The sequence below is a fragment of the Mastigoproctus giganteus genome, chromosome 3, assembly GCF_048544385.1.
Source record: "Mastigoproctus giganteus isolate SK-2022 chromosome 3, ASM4854438v1, whole genome shotgun sequence".
Taxonomy (NCBI): Eukaryota; Metazoa; Arthropoda; class Arachnida; order Uropygi; family Thelyphonidae; genus Mastigoproctus; species Mastigoproctus giganteus.
In genome coordinates, this window is record NC_143577.1 from 52,573,795 (window position 1) to 52,595,508 (window position 21,714).

Below are 21,714 nucleotides of genomic sequence, written 5' to 3' on the forward strand. Positions count from 1 at the left end.
CATGGGGTTGGGCACACTGCAAGTGGAAATGGACATAATCGAGATTAGAACTGAGACCACGTATATTTGTGAAATGAACTAGGAACTAGGAAATGTTTTATCATTAGTCAAAACTATGGATACAATATCCAGACAGTGAAGAAGGTCATTAATATAAAAGAGGGAAGAGTGGGAGAAACCACTGAACCTTGGAGAACACCAGCATTAGTTGTGAAGTTGTGAGGACAGAGATATCCCATCATCCGTAGTGAGTGGTCAGAGAGAAAAAAAAATAGCTGCCCAATTGCAAATGGAAAGACGCAGAAGATCAGGATATATCTAGAAAACCTTTATGCAAACACTATAAAAAACATTGGAAACGCCAAGAGCAACTGCTTGAGTCTCACCAGTGGATCGACACTGACAGAATCCACATTGGCAATTAGTCATATGGAAAGTTTCGAGATAGTTTAAGAGTTGAAGGTTGACGGATTTCTCCATTACTCCAGTAAGAGTAATGCATCAGGATAATAATTGGAAGGGAATATTGTCACTTTTTTAAGTTACTGGCTGGGATGAGAAATTTCCAATCATAATCAAAAATTCCAGTAGAATAAGAAAGTGCAAAAATATGCCATAGAACAGGAGCACAGGTTTTGAGAACAAGTGGAGAAATGCTATCAGGACCTCGAGCTTTCTTGGCATCGAGACTCTTCGGAATTCTAACATTCTTCAGTCAGAAGACCATGGGTGGCATTGAGTGGAGTGTATCGGATATAGTAAGAGGTGATTCAACATGATCATTGATACAAGAGTCAGAAGAAATACTAGTAAGCCAGGAATGCTAGCCGGCTTTATCTTTTGTCAAGGATGCAATAGAATCTAGTATACTTAGTTTACTTAGTTTGCAAAACGTTACTACAATCTGAGGCTCTGTCCTATGTTTTAGCAGGACATTTTGGGGACATAATATTCAGCAATAATATTTTGCAAATAATATTTGATTGATAACAATGCATTTGCATGACAATTCTATAAAATGTTTAAAACTTATTTTATACAATGAAATTGTGCAATTACATGAAAACGATACTTAAAACATCAATCAAACGACTCTCCAAAATTTGGAGATGAATCAACATTCATTGGGCATGCCATCAAGGAAACATTAGTCGCCAACATCCCAAAAATAAATTTTGACTGTGCGAGAACTTGACCATTTCTTGCAGTCAAGCGGAAAGAAGCATTTTCACCGACCGCTGTACACTATCAGAAACACGGAAGAAACTTTTGCTCCATTGATAAAAGAATGCTGTTCAATTGATTGCTACCAACTGACCCATTTCAAGCACTGCAGGTTCTTTTTCCGGGAGAATAGGTTCGATCATAGCATGATAAATAAACTTTTGACCCCGTCTACACATCGTTGGCAAACTGTCTCAACTTACAGATGGCCGGGCACTGTTGAAGGCAAATTACGACCTGACTCGGAGTAAAAATCCCCGCCTCCTCGCCACTGCGACTTTCCTCGATAGATTACCCCTTAAATCTTAGTTGCTAAACAGGAAATTGTAGAGTGACGTAATCATATGTCTGAGGGGAATTAACCTTTGGAAATAACCTTCGTTATAATGATCAATTACTAGACTTCTCTTAGTTGGTATTAATATAAGTTGATTATCCGTTTCTAAAAGAAGAAAAACCGTGCTGAATTATTCAGTCTAACGAGAATTTGATGACACTATTCCAACTGAAGTTGACGTCTTTTTTAGATAATGATGATACAAAGTGTTTTTTCCCTAATAATGTATAAAAGAATTCTTTTTGACTATTTTAATAATTTATTCAAACATAGCCTTAATAGAAACCCCTTTACAGAGCATACTTTCAGAGTATTAGACATCGTGTCTCAACAACACAAAATCAGTAGAATAACCTGTAGAACTTTATAAATTAAAATAAATCCTACTACCGTTCAAGCTAGCTCAGGGTGTAATTTATTGGGGCAGAAGGTTGTTAATATTCCGTCTTTTTTTTTTTTTTTCACGCGTTGTGTGGCTTTCCAAACTCGGTGAGCTGCCGTTGTTGTTTTTGTACCAAAGGAACTATATGTATGAGGTATCAAATTGTGTATTCTATGATCAGGTTGGTCTGTTTTGCTAAATGTAAAATCAGAGTTTCTAGTAGAGAAATCGTGCAGCCCTTACCTGACTGATTAATTTGGTCATGTTGTGGGAAAAAAAAATATAAAAATTTCTATCTGCCTGACAGGATTCCAATGACGCCGTAACCACTGCGTTACCCACAGGGTAATTGCTAATATGAAAACAGTAAATACTTGCCAAGAGAGTCATGGAATTGGACAAAACCACGTAGGAAAGGCCGTTGAATCATTTGAGTTTTGGGTATCGCAAGTATGGTACCCAAAACTCGAATACGCAGTGCACATACTCATTGAATACTACAAGAGTATGAAGAGAATATATTCAGGTGCTTACTCAGCGAAGATTAAAGTTAGTGAAGATTAAAAACAACTGCGTAATTATGAAATTAAAATTTCATATCTCGTGAAAATTAAATATACTTAATAGTGACAGGGATTTGTTAGTAAAAGTTGAAAAATTAACCACCAAATTTCACTTTCTTGGCTTTTCGAGAGCATATTTTTCAAACAGTGAAAAAATATGCACGAGTAGAAAAATTAAAAAATGGAGAAATTTATCCAGATATGGAGACATTTTTTGTTGTGTATTTTCGTTTACCCGCAAACTCTGGAAAAGATTTTGCCGCTGTTGGAGAAAACTGATGAGGAGAATTCTATTCCTTGAATAAGCTATTTGAAGAAATATTATTAAGCATTATTTATTCATTTATTAATTAAGAGAATAGGTGGCCAATGCAAGTAATAAGAAAGTTCAAGGGAATCAGAGATAAAGCAGCAAATTATTTTAATAAACTGAAAACCAGAAAGATAAAGCCTTTCTGTGCACTTTGATATTAAGAAACAGGCAGTTAAGAAGTAGAATGGTAGATTGCAAAGTCATTAACAAAATAGGCAGAATATTTCTATTCTCTTTCAGATACATCAGAAATCCAGTAAATTTTAAAATTTCTGTATTTACAATTTTTTTTTCGATGACCTTTGTATTCAAAAGACTAATGTAACCTTACGTATAAAATATGCCCATATAAATTAGACGAAAATCTTAACCAATATTGAAAATGTACATACCTTAAGAAAAGCATCATTTAATAACACTAGGAATTGAAACACAAATGTAATCTTTATTTCGAGAATCCAGTCAGTGTCATCTCCTTTTTGAAATAATTATGTTTTCTTAGCGTCCATTTTTCGTCAGCTGATTAACAGCCATAGAAGTTGGCCTTGTTTTCTATTCTGTTCAAATTAGTGTTACGGACTGCAGTCCCTAATTAATTAGTTTAATTAGTGTTTCAAGCGCTCCTGTCCCTTCAAGTATGATTCGTTTTATCCCTGCCGCTTGATTATAGCACCAACTACTTAGAATTCTTTTGCAATACAACGTTTTTTTAAATTTTATCTTTTAGTGCTTTTATACTAGAGAGTCTACTTCCAGATAATAAAATATATCGGTTAATTGAGCTTACATAATGGAGACTACTATAATATTGATTATGATTAAAATGATTTTATAAACAAAAAATGAATAAAATACACTGATTGTCAAAAGAAAAAAACTGTATATGTATCAGTAAAGGAACAACATCAATCTCAAAGAAAGGAGATGTACAGAAACGTACGCAGAAATTTAATTCGGTATAGAATAATTGATATGCCTAAATTTTTTCTGCAAAATTTTAGTGTGAAAGGGGAGGTAATTTAATTCAGTTTTAGAAGAAATAGTCTTTTTAACATTCCAGGCCTGCAAAAAGAAGAAAATAGCAATGACAAATCCTTTTCAAATTTCGGGAAGGACGTCTATTTCTCTACTCTCTTACTCTATTCTCTTCCTACGATGATATGAAGCATGAGAAAAAGTATGGCAATTTAACAGCGAATGCGCGAAAATACGTTCATGCTTAAAACAAAACTTTTTATATTTAAAACGCTAGTGTTCTGAAAGTCTATTAGAAAACTCCAGCACAGATTCTGTAAATTTGCTTCCCTCTGAAAGTAAACCATTAAGGGGAACTTTTCTTGAAGAGATGAACTGAGGAAATGATTGATGAATGCGTCCCAAAAAGCAATTGGTTGTCAAAACTGGTAGGGACTAGAAGAGTTAAAGAAATGGAAAGAGATTTACGTTGCTAACAGAAATAAAAAAAGAACAAAGCATTTAGGCCTTTCACTTGCATTAGATTACCGTATTACTAAAGCTTCCAAATTTTTAATACTTTATTTATTACGTGGAACTGATGTCGCATTTGGTATAGCTACCTGTAAAAACAATATTGGTTCTACGAAGGCCTTTGGAGTCTTAAGAAAAGGTTAAAGTTTGTAATAACTGCTAGAGAGAAAAATAACTAAAGCATTGATAATTTTGGAAGAGACTTTTAATGAAATGGCCTTTATGTCATTAGTCGTTTCTTCCTAGCAGTAAAGGATTTAGTTTAGGACAGTTATTTTCTTTATCTTATCTTTTATGGATTAGTGTGATTAATTATATACCAATATTTGAATAAAATAAATGATCGTAGTCTTAATTCAAATCCTTTTCTACTCGACTGGTTAAACGATAACATAATAATGATGATTTTGAGTGTGGTTATGTAGAAATAACATCTGCGAATAATTAATAATTGGACAGATAAATAAAGTTATTAATTTTTAATCACCTTTAAAAATCGGTAGTCATTGAAATATAAAAAAATGAAATTATATATTGAAATAAAGTCCATTGTACTGAACAACATTGGGTTCAATGTTACAGAAATGTCACTGGACAGTTGTCTTCTAAACAAAGAAAAACGCATCAGCAATAACTTTTTGGAAAATAAAATTAGCTTGTGTATATTAGGGTTTTTTTTTTTTTTTTTTTTTTAAAGAAACACGAAAATCCGAACTCTTTTCATATGCGCAAGATAATGCTTGAAATAAAAGTCATGTATATTTTTATCAGAAGAACATCAACGTCGATAGTTCTGTTAATGTAGATTGAAATATAATTATTTATCAAAACAACAGAATGAAATCGGTAGATGTGTCATGATTGTACAGATAAGCTATTATATTAACTGCTAATTGGCATATTCTGATATCATATAACTCATGATGTTCTCAGCGTCACACTCTGCTGTACATGGAACAGTTGTGAAAGATTTCGTTTATGCCAATATGACGTTGCATAATATTTATTAAATAGTAATCATTCTAAACTACAATTTCAGATAGTTTGTATTTATTTACAGCAAGTTTTATAACAGACAATTGTCCGATAACAATGTGCAGTCATACCAAGCTGTTTATTACACGTATGACAAGACAATCCAATAAACAGCGAGTATATCAGAAAATGAAAATGGGACAACTTTTACATACGGATGACTGAAATATATTGAACAGTCCTAAAATCAACAAAACGTTGAAATTCTTCATACATATAAAAATAATATAAACACAAATATACACATTTCACTTATTTTATAGAAATCATTCTTACTTTATAGAAATCATCCTTAACGTACACTTAAGTGTACGTTAAAATGTACGTTAAGCGCCAAAGAAACTAAGGATGCGTGTATTCTTCGGTCAGTTTGCTAGATGAAATACCATGCGATCCTCGTCTGAGACTGACGAACTCAGCCACGTTTGGAAAATAGTCCATAAAAATTCCTCGTCAGTCGTTAACAGGATTTTTTTTTTTTTTTATAGTCCAGGGCGGTTTACCAACTCCGTGAGTATCATTGGTAAAGGCTTAAATTCTGCAAATTGCAGCGTCTAGAGACTAGGCACCTGCGAAGTGATCTGATTGAGGTGCATAAGGCCTTGAATGGATTGAGCAAGCTCAATGCTGATGAGATTCTTCCTCTTGCTCAGATTATGAACCTGAGGGGGCATAAATTTAAATTGAGGAAAGACAGTTATAGAATAGATGTACAGAAATTTGCTTTCAGCCAGTGAGTAGTTGATTGCTGGAATAAACTTCCATCTGTCGTTGTGGAAGTTGATAGCTTAAATAAATTCAAGAAATTCAAGGAGGAACTGGACAAATTTTTAGAGGGAATGGATCTGTGAAAATTTTTTTTTTTCTTTTTTTGGCTGATTTCTCGATACGCTTGCTTTCTTGCATCACATGCCTCTACTACTACTACTTAAACAAGTCGGCAAAAACATTTATAGTATAGTAATTATTGACAAATTTTATGTTTTTCAATCCATTCGTTTTTTGTCTGTGAGCTGGTATAGTAAAAGACAGTTTGAGAAAAACAGGCCATTAGAGATCATCTTTTCCACATTGTTAGATACTCAAAGCATGTTTAAGGTACAAGGGTGTGAGACTGTCAAAGTTAGAAAATACACAGAGCACAATTGAAAAGTATAATAATTAATATGAAAATACACTATGGTGACAATCATATTAAAATTATCCTATTGGTTCTTAGATGAAAGGATCTTTTTTTATATGTTGAGCTATTTTTAAAATTTAGGATCCAGGAAAACAGGTTAATGAAAAGCTATTAAATAGTTAAAATTTGCTGAAAAACTTGGCGTAGATTGACTAACTCGTCTAGAACAATACTTAGTACGATAGCGAAACATGACACTGCGATTCTTTAATTTATGAATGAAGACAATATTTGTAAATTGGGTCATTGTTCTTATCAGCTTCTTCAGAGCAATATTTCAGAAGAGAATAGCAATTCCTCTTCACTGGTAAAACGACAAAATGTCTTAAATACTTCACCGTGTAGTTTGCAGGAGTTTAAATGAAAAAGTGATTCACAACTGACAACATCAGCCAGTTATTCAATTTTTTTTAAATTTCATAATGTAGATCTACGGTACTAAACAATTTATATGCTGGTCTTAGCGTCGTTTGCTTACCCTTCATTAAGGAAACATCCTTCCTCGTATCATCAGTACTAAGTTCTTTGTGCACTAAAAAAATTCTGTTGAGTCAAATACAGAAATAATTTACGTAAAAGGTGCTGTCATATAATTATTTTTACGAAACATAGGAAGCGCCATCAAAGTTAAAAGATTGTTTCTCAACGTCAACCTTATGAACCAAAAAAAAATTAAATAGCTGTTATTTGAAGCACAAGGTACTAATTTAAGATTGACCCGAATGTAGGTTTGTAGCTTGTGTCGCCTTTACAGCGATGTCTAAAATGCGAAAACCAACGTACGTTTTCGTAACAAACTGGTCTCCGCACTTTCAACAGGAGCGTCCAATTGAAAGGAGGTGCTAGGAGGCTAAGAGGTGTACATTCGGGCGTCCAATTGAAAAGAACCCTAAATCCCAACTTCCCCACTAAATCCCCACTTCCCACACAGTGCCATGCGAGGAACACAATGGAATTCGTGCTATTCAAATACGTATTCTCTTTTCAATGGTAATCGCTGTAAATCCGTCCTTGTATTATTGACATCAAATTAATAAAAGAAGTCATCATCTATAATTGCATAAAGGGCAAATATTTGTTACTGCTGTGCAGTAACAAATGTTTTCCAATAGTTACTATGTCACTATGACATTTCTTTAAACGCCATCTTACTATTGAATGGCGTAAGAGTATTAGTGGAGTGTAGAGAATTCTGGGCCAAAAGCATGACATTTCTTTTCAAAAGTTTTATTCTGCAAACTTGTTGTGATGATTGTTTGTTGCAATAACTGTGACACTTTTTTTTCAAACGTCATTACGGTTTATTATTAGATCTTGTTGTTGTAGGTCTTTTTTGTTTTTGTTATTATTTCTTTCGAATTCCTTGAATCTTATTATGGATGGGATTTTCGTTGTAACCAATAAAAACACGAAAAACACGAAAACATGAATCGGCGATTGCAAAATCTAGGATTTTCTTGAATTAATACATCATAGCAGAGCATTAGGGCGCCAAGATGATCACATCATTTTAAAGAGAAAACAAAAGCGTTCTCCTCCACTTCTTTCGATACCATGCCTCATTTTTCACTACACACTGGAACGTTGACTTAAAACTGGTTCTTTGAAACTAATATACTGTATGGACACCTCAGAAAATTTAATTTACAAGTCGCGTGACAACCCAAGCTGGAACCATAAATTTCCATACGTGGAGTCGATAAAGCTAAAAAATAAAAATGATATTATTCGTATCTGAGATGAAATGAGAGGATGCCGACATTCCAAAAAGTACAATTCTTTCGGCTGTCGCCACACGTGCGCATGTCTGTTCACCACGATAGGGGTGAAGACGACTAGTCAGATTTTGCTATTGCTCAGCTGTCTGCGGCCTATGCTTCCAACCAGAGGTGGCGAACCTTTTTAAGGGAGCGTGCCAAAATTGGCTAAAATGTTTAAAAAACTACCCTCGCGTGCCGCTCGGAATTTTGCAAAGTACAGTAGAACGTCGATTATCCGAACCTTCAATTATCCAAACCACCGTCGCCCCCCCCAAATTACAGTATTTATTTTTAGTGCACTGGTTGTTATGCTGAAATATTACTCTGGCGCTTAATGAATTTGAAGGCCCACTCGAGGCCTTCACTGCGCTAGAAACTGCAATGGCATGGTGGAAGTAACAGTCTGAAAGAAGTTCTACGGAGATGCTGCAATTAAAAAGGATGACAAACCTCGCCACGAAATAAAGACAATCTCTCATGGCTCAAAGGAAAATTCGAGGTTACATATTTTAAAAAAATAAACCATTCCAAGATTCATTATACTCGTATTTGTGTGCAATTATTTGTGTTTGTTTATTTCTGTTTATGTAAAAAAAAGTGTGATTTTATAGTTGAAACCATGTAAAACAATTAGGCAAGTTCAAAATACATATAATATACATTGTTTTTTCAAAACGTTTTGGTTATTATTTACAAACCATTTCCTAAATCAATTATTTTTTATAATACTTCATATTTAAAAATACAGTATCATATTTCAAAATACCTTGCGTACAATAATTTAATTGTAGGCCTAATTACACTATATTTCGTATAAACTGGAATTCTCATGTATGTTTGATTATCCGAACAATTTGATCGCAATTAATTCGGATAATCGACGTTCCACTGTACATTGTTATTTTTCTCATACACGTTTTACTTGACAAAAGCGTTACCAAAAAAGAATGAAATAAAATACGTTATTTTAAAGATGCTTTAATAAAGATATTAAAATAAAATCATAACAAAAATGTAACTTTAAGCTTAAAGAACAAATTTAATATAAAATAATAAACCTCTCTTATATTATAAATATAAAACATCAGTGAGACTTCTGTTGCTACACATTGACGATACTTTACACCAGGATTATACTTTTTAACCTTTACTAGTTTCATCCGTAAGACTACTCCTATGATTAGACCTAAATTTCATCACTGAGAACGACTCAAGAATATGTTGATGAAAAAATTATTAGCAATGCTGTTGTCAGATTTTTTTAAACAGACAAAAGTTTGAGGAATGGAATTGCAAACTTTTAATACCTCATTTTCTGCAGTTTTCTTTGCTAATCCCGTCACTAATCAGTTCCCTTTCAGTATTTTCTAAATCAGCTCTGAGATCGATAAATTTTTCCCTCCAAATTAAGCTGCTCTGAAAATCAGTCCATTGCATCTCAAAATCATCCAGGTCAATCCACTGAAACATTTTCAGGTCCAGTTCGGCTAGTTTTACACTGTCTGCAAACTTAATCAATTTTGCAGTTTCTTCCAAATCCCTGAACTTGACAAATGTTGAAGAAAACTGTTCAATGTTCAACAGTTGACTCAATTTTGTTGGGACACTGAATTCCGTGTACTCAAAAAATTTGTATTTTTTTACGCATACAAATTTTTTGCCACCCCTCTTTCGCCACCCCTTTTTCCAACACTACAGGATGCCGAAAGGCATTGGGGAGCAGGAGGTGTTATGAATAGTCTCTGCACAGCAAACCCGGTCATGGTAAACAGAAGGAAGTTGCACTAACTTTGTGCAGTTCCATTTTTGTAAAAACAGGTTGGTCACAGTGCATTATCAGTCCAAAATCTGTCCACAATATATATTTGTTTATTTACAGAAAAGTTGAGTTTGAAAAAACGCTACTTTACTTTCCAAAACGTAATGCGGGGTTTAAGAGATCACCGTACTTGTATCTCTCCTCATCCTCAATAACGTCAGTGTTCTAAGTCCAATTTAAATTAAATTTACGGTGCACGCTAAATTTGAAATCCCCATCTTAAAACGAAATGGCTGTCACCTAAATTATGAACACCGCCTGTTGTGAATTCATGTTTACAGTCCGAGAAAAACCAAATTTACTGGAGGGGTTATTTCGATTAGCTATCACGAAACATTATTGAAATAGGTTTCATTGTTCACCACGTTAAAGGAAAAGGAAAAACCATTAGTTCTTAAAATTTATAGGCCATTATAAGCAACTTTATAAAGACGGAATGATGTCCTTTATACACAAAGGAATTCAGACAGAAAACCCGTCGATGTTACTCACTCCAAGAAACGTAAAGAAAATGTAAAATGATGTGCCTCAATAAACCTGTCAGCAAAAGTAAAGTTTATTGCGTATTTTGATTTCAGAAAAATATCAGAATAGTTCTGATGTTTTCAGAAATTTACTAAAATGTTTCTGAAAGATTGCTATAAACAAGTATTGAGATGCATGCCAATGACACAGCATGATCGTTATAGTCAGAGATGTATTGCTAAAAAAATTAGTACATGAACGCTCGTTCTCCAGAAGACTATATGATAACGCCACATCGACGGTACAGTAACTGAATCAGACTTCAGACTCACGGTTCATAGAACAACCAGTTCTAGCGTTCAGCTCATGACAAATCAAAATGCAGCGTTCGCACGCATCACAGTATATCTCATTCGTTGGATCTCTTTATCTAACACATAGTACTTTAGTAAGAAACGTTCAAGTTTTATTGTGAAATTTATATTTTTGTTTTTAAATAAATTTTTAAAGAAACTATTAATTTTAAAGATTACTATTAATATATATTTTTAGTAGCAATGGGTAAAATAGATATTTCTCCCTCCCCTTTGATTATGCCATGGTTTCATAATATTAGGTCTGTAAATTTAATGATTTTCTATTATGACATTTAGAAAAAAGTACTGGAACTTTGGACAGAACTGTGTGTCGTTTTTTTTTTTACAATATTAGAGGATTGCAGAGAGATATTTCCAAAGAGAGAGAGACTTTCTATGTAACGCCAATGATAGCGCATAAAAACTACATTTAATCGATGAATTTCCTTTTTTTCCAAACAATTTATATGGAAAAAACTAAATTTCGATTTATATTTGTCTAATTTTAATGATATTTAGAATAGCTCGAAAAATCTTTCTGAAACTAAATATAAAATTTCATGGAAATCAGTCTACTGGAAATCGAGACGTTACGTGCGGGCGTAGGGACGGACGGTCAGACATAGTGAAGACAATATGAGCTTAGCATATACTCGTATATGTGCTAATGCGTCTGAAAACTTTGTTTCACAAATAACAACTTGTAAATTGTGAATAAATTCAGCAAATTTCCTTCCCTTACGCTAAAATTGACAGAACATGCTTGGACAGTTTCAGAAGGTAACAGAAAAAATAAAAACAGTTTCACTAGCGAATAAATTATATTTAAGCATTGTGCAGGTTTTCCATTTCAAATTTAGCATAGATTAAAATTAAAAATTATTTAAAATTTTTAAACTTAGCTTAGCGTAGACTAAATGATGTCCACGCTAAACTGGATGGAGGTCTTTTATGTAAGAGGCATGAAAGACAACTAGCATGGTGATACGAAAACCCATATAATAAAAAAGGGTGATTATTAATATTAAAAGTAATCTCAAGATTTGATATTTGCAATTCCATAAACTCATTCTTAATTAAATACTGTGTAGTCTTACATATACTCGTATATGTGCTCTAAAAACAATGGGGTTACTGATTGAGAACTGTTTAAGGCAAAAATTGTGACTATGGTGCAAGCAGATTAGAGGTTAAACATCACGTTTTAAATTTACAAATGAAAATCTACAAACTAATATTTGCTGATGTTAGAAAAGTTATAAAAATATGTAATTAATTGTTATAAAATTTTAAAAAATTTCTTATTATTACTTTATATTATTTTAATATAAGCTATAGCATGTCATGTCATTACTCCCAAAAAAAAAATTCTTGACCTTCGTCTGGAGCAATATGAACAGTTCTAATGAAATGCCAGACCAGTTAAACTTGAATTCGCTGTTTCGAAATTGTGTCAAGGTAGAGAAAGTGTTAACGTGGATTAAAGTACTCATAGAAACCGGAGTATAACAAGGATCTGTAGTAGGTCTAACACCGGGGAAAATGTTTCACTACACTCGGCAAATCCCTTGATTGTTTTGAGTTTGAAAACACTTATTTTGCCACATTTACAAGCCATTGAGATTTGAAACTATTGCGGTGCACATATTAATGCTTGTGTAATTCTTTTGAAGTAACCCCATTGCATTTATCGAGAGCATTCTCCCCCCACCGAAACTTCCATTAATATACATGCTACAATTATGTTTTGCTGGTTGAAAAACCTTTATCAACCCGGTGTGAGAAGGATGGTGATTATAACCACTGTACTACCGTGCGGACTCTTTCAGTGAACAAAACCACCCGATTTAAATAACCATAGAATACGCGCAGTATAAAAAATTCATTATTATTATTTGGAGGACATCCGAGCTTGTCGCTCATATCCTTATGTGTTCACAAGTGTGTATTCAAGCGCCTATTTCCATGTTGTGTAAAGGAACATGGAAATAGGTAAACATGTATATCCAAACGAGTGACAGATCTGTGAGCTGCGTGCCAACTAAGCTACTGCGAAGAAATCGCACACAGCTCACAGACAATACACCGACACCTCATGTCCTTAGTTGTCTTGGCTCAAAATGAAACAGCACCTCCACGCTTTGAAGAATTTATATAAAAAAAAAAAAAAAAAAAATCTTGGAATTCTTCCAAAGACGAATGATATCAGCCAAGAGATCATTTTTTACAGTAATCAGATAGGTTTAAAGATAGTATAACATCTGAGTTAATAAATTTCATTTATTTTCTGGGGCGGCAACACAGGGGCAGAAGAGTTCACAAAATAGAGATAAAAACAATAAAAGTTGACTTAACCTGGGTAAAATTTAAAGTTGTGCCTTTTGAAATAATTTTGTAAAATATGGTTTTGAAAAGTCGACTGCATTCAAAGATATTTAGATGAGAGTGGATGTTATAAATGTTGAGTTAGTACTATTATCGTATTTAGTATACTTCTACAACACAATGAAAAATATTTATTTTTACTTGACCTGGAAGTATGCTGAATATGTGATTGATTTTTCTGTGATATTTGTGATCCAAGCGAATTGCAGAATGCAGTGGAGATTGGTTAATAGGTGAAAAATAAGATTCCGATATAACGGTCAGTAATGAGTTTATTTAATCAGTAAATTTTCTTCCCGGCGATGTGCTTTTTTATTTATATCTCTCATTTATATATCATTTCATTCAATTTTTCTGTCAAAAGACTCAAGGAATCGTTAGGAAAAAAAAATCTACTTTTAGATTTGATCCCGTATAAGTGAAGTAATAAAGAGACACGCGAAACTCTTCTGTCCGTTACACTAGTGGTTCAATTATTAATGTACTTAATTATCCTGATTTATAATATCAGTCAGTTGTACAAAAATACATTAATTGATTATTTAAAAATTAACTTTTTAAATTAACTTTATAATTAAATTTTGATTAATATAAACTCGATTCCTGGTTGAGAATATTCAAATGATATGTGATTTATCTTTTTAGATGCAAAACTGGAAGCCAATATCGTGAACAAAAATATTCAGAAGGTTTTGATAATATACATACGGTAATTACCTTATTTTGTGGTATCATAGATTCGAACAAGAGGTGCACGTAACTCTTTACTGGCACGCTCAACACGCGGTTTCGGTAGTGCCATTATAGACGTCTTTTATATATTTCTCCATTATTTTTAGAAATGATTGAAGAGCAGATTACCTCTGCCAGATTCTCTCCTGTAACTGCGTATCAGAGATTTGTCTCCAATCTTATGACTTAAATGGATATACGCAAATTTTCAAGCAAAAGGAAAACTTACTAATGGTACAACAGTGTAAAGATGCGACATCAAAAATTTAAATAGGATGTTAGTAGGTCAGCTTCATCTAATGTTTTTTACCATTAGATGATGATCCCAGAGATCAGCGATGGCGAATTTAACAATGCATTTAACAAAAATTATAATTTCTACTTGCCACAGGAAAAACTGACTAAAATTAATAAGTAGTCTTTATTGTTATTATACAAAAAGGAAACAATACCTGAAAGTTCCTAATGAGAATTTTATTGCTGTATAATTCTGCACACAGTTACACTTACAATTTTCACCGTCAGTTGTGGCTGATAAAATACGTTTTTCTTGAAAAAAAGTTGTTAGTTTTATAACAGTTTATATTATAAAAATACATTTATAATATAAACTATTTATGGGTTACTGCGTGAAACGTGAGGAACGTGGACCATTTCGTCACTGCTATAGATCCATCAAAATCTACAAGAAGCAAGGTAAGGATGAACAGAAGTTGTAGCCAATGTATTTAGCAAAGGAGCAAAAAGTTCCATTGCCATTTGGATCATAGGCAACTTTTTACTCAAAGACTTTTTGAAATCAATCGTCGAGTATGACTTTTTGTAGTTATCCCGAACTTCAATGCGACTAGAAACAGAAGTTGGAGATTTGGATGCGAGTCGGTTCCGCTATGCTTTAATATTCTGTCTTGAATGTGGTTATCACGACTGTTCGATACATGAAGTGCAAATGAAGACTGAAGAATAAAGAATTTCATTCCTATCAGTTCAGCGATGCGATTGGAACAAGTATTAAGAACATGTTTTTTTACGTTACATTTAGGTAATTTTATCGCTTGTAATTCTCGTGATTTAAGAATTTCATAGCCAGAATCTTGATGTTTTAGTGAAAAAAAAAAAAAAAAAACTGACATTCGTCGCTGTGATAAAGAAACCGGTTAGAATCTTTATTGCAGTAACGTTTCGAGAATTATAATACAAATCAATTTAAGGATTTCATAGCCAGAATCCTGATGCTTTAGGAAAAAAACAAACAAACTGACTTTCGTCACTGTGATAAAGAAACCCGTTAGAATCTTTATTGCAGTAACGTTTCGAGAATTATAATATAAATTACTTTTGAACTCTAACAAGGTGAATTTGTAATATAATTAGCGACAAATATCATTTTTTTCTGTCCATTCACTAGTGGATATGTTTTTAAAAGGTGATATTAGAACCCTTGATGTCTAATGCCTGTAACTAGGATAAACACGCTAACAAATGAATTCATATTCGGTGTCTGAAAAGAGAGATAGATTTACACAATAAAATTATAGGATTTGTAATTGTAATAATGCTTAAATTTAAAATCGAAAAGTTTATTGAAAGGAATTATAATCCACGGAAGAAAGTGGAAATATCAGTGAAGCGAAGCAATTAAACCAGGTCGGTTCATTTATGTAGAGTTAAAGGTCGCGAGAGTTGGTTTTCGTAAAAAAGATGAATTGCCCCTGATTTGATCTTTACAGGCACCCTTTTACGAGTAGCCTTGTCTCGAGCAAAAATGTTAATGGCTTATTAAGAAAGCTTTGGGTAAGTGCTTTTTATGGTGAGACCAGAATGATGCATTCAAATAACCTGAGCATTTCACAAATATTCTTCTACAGAATTCTGTCAACCGAATTCGCGTTTAAAATAAATACATTTCCGCTTATTTTGTCGACGACCGAAGTCAGAAAAGTTTACAAATTTATCGTGATTGAGAGCTCAAACCCGCAACGATCCTTATTCGTGGCAGAACACACTAACCACTTGACCATGGCCGGTCTGATCAACCCATATTCGTTGATAACACGCTCAAAGTTTTAAACATTTTAGTAATTATTAAAAATTCTGGCTATTCCGTTTGAATTTAAATTTTTCAATCGATACTGATTGAAAAACTTAATTGCTAACACTACTAAAGCTGTTGAATGTTCATAAATCGAAAATTAATTATAATGTCATTTTATTTAAATGTGATACAATGGGCAGTTTACAGGCTGTATTCCATTTTCGCAAGTATTATACTTAAACTGGAGTTTTAAACGTTTTAGTAAATTATTAACAATTATGTCCGGTTTGTTTTTCGAAATAACAGTAAAGAGAGGTTTGTTGTTACTGTCGCTTTTAGATAGGACACTTTACAAACAGGAAAGATTAAGTGAATATAAAAAACTGAATATCATTACGGTTTCCTGTTCGTGGCGCAATTACGAGAGCAACGATTTCTCTTGCTTGGTTAACTTATAATAATAATAATAATAAAAAAGCTCACAATTGTCATAAAGAAAACAAGAAAGGAGGTCACTAACTCCTTTAGTTACTTTCATAGTTCATCGATTCTGATCACAATGACCGCCACAGTTTCTAGCTTTCTCGATGAGTTTATTGTGCAGAAGTTAAGCAACAACGATGAAAAGTTTTATCGTGTTATGACCTCTTCATTGCAGTAGCTAGAAATCTCTTTAGAACGTGAATGAATCTTTTAAACAATAAGCAGTTGACCCACTAAACCTCTTGGCCGTTGTTCCTTTATCCGTTACCTAATATAACTATATAGGTATCCAGATAAAAATAAAATTTATTTTTATAAAGAATAAAATTTCAACAGCTACCATGAAATTCAAGGAATTTGACCTCCTAATTAATGTTTTCTCTACGTTGGTAGTCTTCTATTTAGCAATTGCTAGTTAGCTAGCATTTACTTCCATCTCTAATACTCATATTTAGAGATAAAATAGACGATGAAAAAGAAATTAAAAAATATATATAATTTTACTTTATTTATAATCCATACAAAGCAAATAAATAATACCCAATACGTATAATGAGCAGTACGGTACACATAAAATACATGTAACAAGTTAATAAGAATGTGAAACAAATTAGCTAATATACAAGGTGTTTCAAAAGTATGTGCAGAAAATTCTGAGACGTATTCTAGGATCCAAAATAAAGTCAAACACGTGTCCAATTCTGAACGGTCACGCTGCAGCGGCTGGAATTCTGAAAAAAAAAACAATGGCTATTGAATGGTAAAAAAAATAATAATAAATAAGAATAAAAAGTCGAGTACCTTGTAAAATGTACATTCATACTAGGTACTCGACTTTTACTCTTATTCTTTTTAATCTTTTTTTTTTTTTTTTTTTTTGGTATTCAACTACACTCATTTGTTAAAATTCAAACAGCCATAGCTCTGTAACCGTTCAAAATCGAACGTGCGTTAACATGACTTCCCCACTTCTTATTTTGAAACACCCTTTCCATAAGGGGCAAGGGAGAACGAAAATCTAAATAGTAGTGGGCAGATGTGCTGTATATAGATAAAAGAACTAGGAAGATGGATAATATTAGATATTCATGATTTGCTAGTTCAGCTTGTCTATTATAATAGACAGAAGTGCCATAATTTAAACTAAGTTACAAATTATACATTAGATTAGTCTATATAATTTTTGATTTTTTATAATTAGACGTAATTTTCTGCTATTCTGAGTGGGATATTAATGTGCTGTTCACAGAAGCAGATTTATACTCCCAGTGACTCTTGGTTGTGAACAGCTGCTCTCCCTGAAATTGTAGCATGTTCAAATAATATTATTCGAATATGTGGCGGCCATCCATACCTGCAGGTAATTGGCTACTCAGAATTTTGGTAAATCCACCCCGGTTGTATGTGTATTATAACTATAATATTCCCACCCAAAACACACAACACAATATGGGAACCATTTCCCGACGAGCATATTAGTAGCAGTAGGCAAATGATGCAAGTAAGAAAGCTTATACAGCATCATCCAAAAAAAAAAAAAAAAAGGATCAAGTGCGTTGATCCTTTGACATGTTCTTTTATACACGCAGTGTCCTTTAAAATAGTATTCACTGTTGAAGCAGCGAGACCTAATTCCTTGCAATAGATGACAAACTGTCCTGCTTCGTACTTCTTAATCATTTTCATCTTCATTTCTAAATCAATTTTCTTTCGTTTTCAGCCACTACTACCACTTGCACTTTTCATTGGTTGCTTTCCCTTCATCATTGTAATACGTAAATAGGAATGAAGAGAAGTTTCTGAAACTTTGTTTTTTATATGATTGAAGATTTCAGTGAAGGGGAACACATTTCACCATAATAGCATAAAAACCCACACAATTGAAGTTATCGGTATTATCGCAAATGCAATAAGATCGAATTTACTACCCGTTTATAATTAGATGCACTAACAGAAAAGCCCAATAAACCGGAAAGTGCAAATTTTTTATTGTTTTTTTTTTTTGGTCGTGACATCCAGAAACGTGCATTAGAAAAATATCACAAAGGCGTTCAAAACTGATTCTTATAAATATGACCTTTTAGAGAGATAAATAGCTTAGTAATATAGCGAAATTTTCAACTTCCAAGGACTTGGAACGAATTACAACAAAAAAAAAACACAATGTGTTATTGGGTTCACATTACGGTATTTTCAAGATACCTCCATTTATTCCTACGGGATGCAAAATACTTTTCCACAATTTTTTTAAGTTTGCACCGGCCGGCAAAAACTTACGTAAAGTCGAATTTCCGCAAGTCGAGTATTATGTAAGTCGGGGAGTTCCTGTATTTATTATTTCTTTATTTTAATTAATTAATTAATTTATTTATTTTGTGATTTCAAGCAGCAATTATGTTTTCACCACCAGGTTTATGCCAATCGTATGAGAAGCAAACGCTGGTGAATCGCAGTAAAGCACGTCTGTTGGTATTTATCTCGTGGTTTTGCAATATTTTACTTTGCTTCTTGATTATACTTGTAACACGTACGTTAATATTCGTTTATTTATTCGTTTTATGATTTCCTGTGCTGAAGGAATTTTATGATTGCAATATTTACTGCATATTTCTTGCTTATTTACGACAAAATGATTTGTTACCAGTTTACGAATTGCAACTTCGCATATTCCCACTGAAAAATTCAGGTTAGTGAAAGTTTGATATAAAATATTAATTTTTTATTATATTTAAATATTACCCATTTCGTTACCATAAATTCACACACAATTATAAAAATATATGCATTATTTGGTCAATTAGATTTTATATTTCATTTTTAAATGTTTGGTTTTATTTATTGCAAATGTAAACCCATAGTTAATTTATTATTGACATAAATATCAGTAATAAATTAACTGTTGATTAAAAATTTCTTATTAGCAAGAAAGCTAGTCTACCATTTATAAAATTCTTGCAGTTATTAAATGAAATGTTTTTTACTTTCTCCGTTTTGTCAATTTAGAAACGAAAATGAAATCTTTGATTGCTACTTAAACTGAAGAAAATGATAATTACAAGAATTACGATATCCAGGTAGACTTACAAATTAGTTGCCAGTTGTTTCAGACAAGTTATAATTACCACCTGGTCGCAAAGCAAAGAAAAACAAATGTTTTCCTGTTTTTTATTATAAATTTTAAGTATTGCGTATCTAATTTTATATTCTACAGTGGTTTTATTTGATTAGCGAATCTAGCTGTGTTATTTGAATATTACTTTTCTTTTGCCATTTTGGTCACAGAAGTAAGACGTATATGTACTATACTACCTGTCCATTATATTAGAAACGGAACTGTTGTTGTTATTTGGTTTTTTAGGAGCATTGCAACTAAGGCCGTATTGTTCCGGGGATATGCGGTGGTAATTCCCTGACCTTTCCGCATCCTCCGTATTTGGTGGTCACGGGCTCGCACCCCGGTCTAATCAAAAAGCGTATGCTCCACACTGCTGCTACTGCCCACCTGGCTACGGAGGCGCCAGAAACTGAACCTTATCAATAGAACCTCTACGTGCCACAGTTATGCTTTCCTTCTGGGAGATTTCCAACTACAGTACTTATGTGTGGATATTGTAGCCCTCCACAGTCCTGTGCTATTGTAGCCTGGTTTTTAGCGCACCAACAAATGTTTTTTTTTTTAGAATTAATATGGTTAGGAAATGGCGATGCATGGTCAATTTATAATCCATTAAATATACACACACACACACACACACACACACACACACACACACACACACACACACATACATATATATATATATATATATATATATATATATATATATAAAACATAGAAATAAATGATAAAGGACATAGTAAGATGGGAAAGTTATTAACAACAACGTGCCATGCCTAATGGAAGAAGATATGAGGAAAAAAGAATGTTAAGATCCTAATAAATTAAGTGGAAAAAGTGGCTGAATTGATAAGCCAAATCATATTTACAAAAGCTAGAAAAAAGTGGTAATTAATGCATATTAAAAAAAATAGTAATAAATAAAAATGAAAAAAATTTAATTCATTTTTTTTAATTTTTTAAATTTTAATTCATTTTTAATTTTTAATTCATTTTTAATTTTTAATTTTTAATTCTTTTTTTAATTTATTGCTACCTCCATCGGCATGGGTTTGTATAGAAACGCAGTATTTTGGTACATGATCGGGTGTAGTCCCCTGATGAAATACCTGATCTATGTACCAATTTATTTTCATTATTTTCATTTTTATTTATTACTATTTTTTAATATGCATTAATTACCACTTTTTTCTAGCTTTTGTAAATATGATTTGGCTTATCAATTCAGCCACTTTTTCCACTTAATTTATTAGGATCTTAACATTCTTTTTTCCTCATATCTTCTTCCATTAGGCATGGCACGTTGTTGTTAATAACTTTCCCATCTTACTATGTCCTTTATCATTTATTTCTATGTTTTATTTTATAGTTGTATCCTTGCGCGTCCAGGTACATCTATTTTCTATTTTCTTTTTCTTTTCCTTTCTTTTCCTTTCTTTACCTTTTTCACCTGTTTTATATACTATATATATATATATATATATATATATATATATAACCAGTTAATTGAGCAAATTGCTTCGATTTGGTCGATTTAATCTGTTTTCTGGTATTTATTTTCTGGTATTATAGACTAAATATCTATATAGGTATTTAGGTGTATAGGGAACAGGAAAACCAGTTAGCATGAAGAAATAAAGAAGAAGAAGAGATAAAGAAGAAATAATCACATAGGCTTTACTAATAAAAAACACAATGTATATATATACACACACACAGTATATATACAGGGTGTCTCAAAAATATTGGTACAAACGTTTAAGGGAGGTAGGTAACATCTAAAGGAATGTGAATCGCATAGGAATCCATAACCGGAAACGCCACCGTAAGTCGGTACACGGCGCTGTTCATCAGTTCGCGAGAGGGAAAATTTCTGGTTTACTCATTCAAGCAGTAGTCGCCGCACGAAGAGCCTGCATCGATATACGAACTGTGAGCTGGCAGACGTGCACCTAGTGCAGTGTTTCTCAAAGGGTGTGCCGCGTCACATTAGTGTGCCGCAAATTTTTCCAAGTGTGCCGCGAAATTTAGAAATT

At 32.9% G+C, this 21,714-nt stretch overlaps 1 protein-coding gene across 1 annotated transcript in view; it reads right to left on the reverse strand.

The window, feature by feature from the left end:
* Positions 1 to 21,714, reverse strand: part of LOC150087964 (sodium- and chloride-dependent glycine transporter 1-like) — a 285,384-nt gene that overhangs the window by 250,968 nt on the left and 12,702 nt on the right. The window lies entirely within an intron of this gene.